Here is a 939-nt window from a genome sequence, read left to right on the forward strand (position 1 = left end):
AAAAAAGTACTGCTGATTTCTGTTTGTTGCTGCTGGTGTTGGGCTCGCCTTGGTTGAGTTATGCATCTGGCAATGCCATAAAACACAGATGAAAAAAACTGACCTCTCATCGGTAAAGAAAAAACAATAAAAAATTAGAAGTTCACTTGGGATAGCCCAAAGATACTCTGCAATGTCCTTGGCCTACATCGGCGAGCATAGTTGTATCTGCCTTCGTCAGAACAGATGCTACACCGCACCGAAGCCCATTTCATCATCCAAACACAGAATACATCTATTCGCCTCTCCCACTGGTTGACACTAGCTAGTGGTACACACTCGCTATGCACCATCTACAGATTATAGCTAATAGCAGTGCTTCGGGGAATACTGACTAGTTCTCTTGTACAAACTTTCTCTCCTGGTATAAACCAAATCATGTAATAAACACCAGATTAGCCAGTTATCTTAAAAATCCACTCCCGCCAGCCCTTATGCATCTGAATCCCATACCTCGCGTCCGCGCGCTTATATCGGCTTTTACTAGATCTCTTGTAATGTAATGCCGCATGCCAGCAAACGGAACCACTGGTCGCTAGCCTGCTAAGTAAAAATTTATCTATCTCCTACTCCATATAATCACCTGTCATCACCCTAACTGCAGTAGACGTTAAGTCTTTTCCTGTTTATATTATTGCATATTATTCCATTTTATATCTCCTCAAATTAAGCATGTTTTGCGAATCTCTCCTACTCCGGGATCACCAAGCGCACCGAGAAAACCTACAATCCATATCGGTTTCGTTCCAGCTTGTTCCCTCAACAAGGCTGAAATGAATACCGCTGCTCAATGGACTGCACACCCCCAGCCGAATCATCTCAAATGTGACGTCCGTCGCGGGGCTGTCCAAAAACTGAAGCATATCAGGCCAATGATGGCACGACACTGCCACAGTCAGT

The sequence above is a fragment of the Opisthorchis viverrini genome, assembly GCF_000715545.1.
Source record: "Opisthorchis viverrini unplaced genomic scaffold opera_v5_47, whole genome shotgun sequence".
Lineage (NCBI taxonomy): Eukaryota > Metazoa > Platyhelminthes > Trematoda > Opisthorchiida > Opisthorchiidae > Opisthorchis > Opisthorchis viverrini.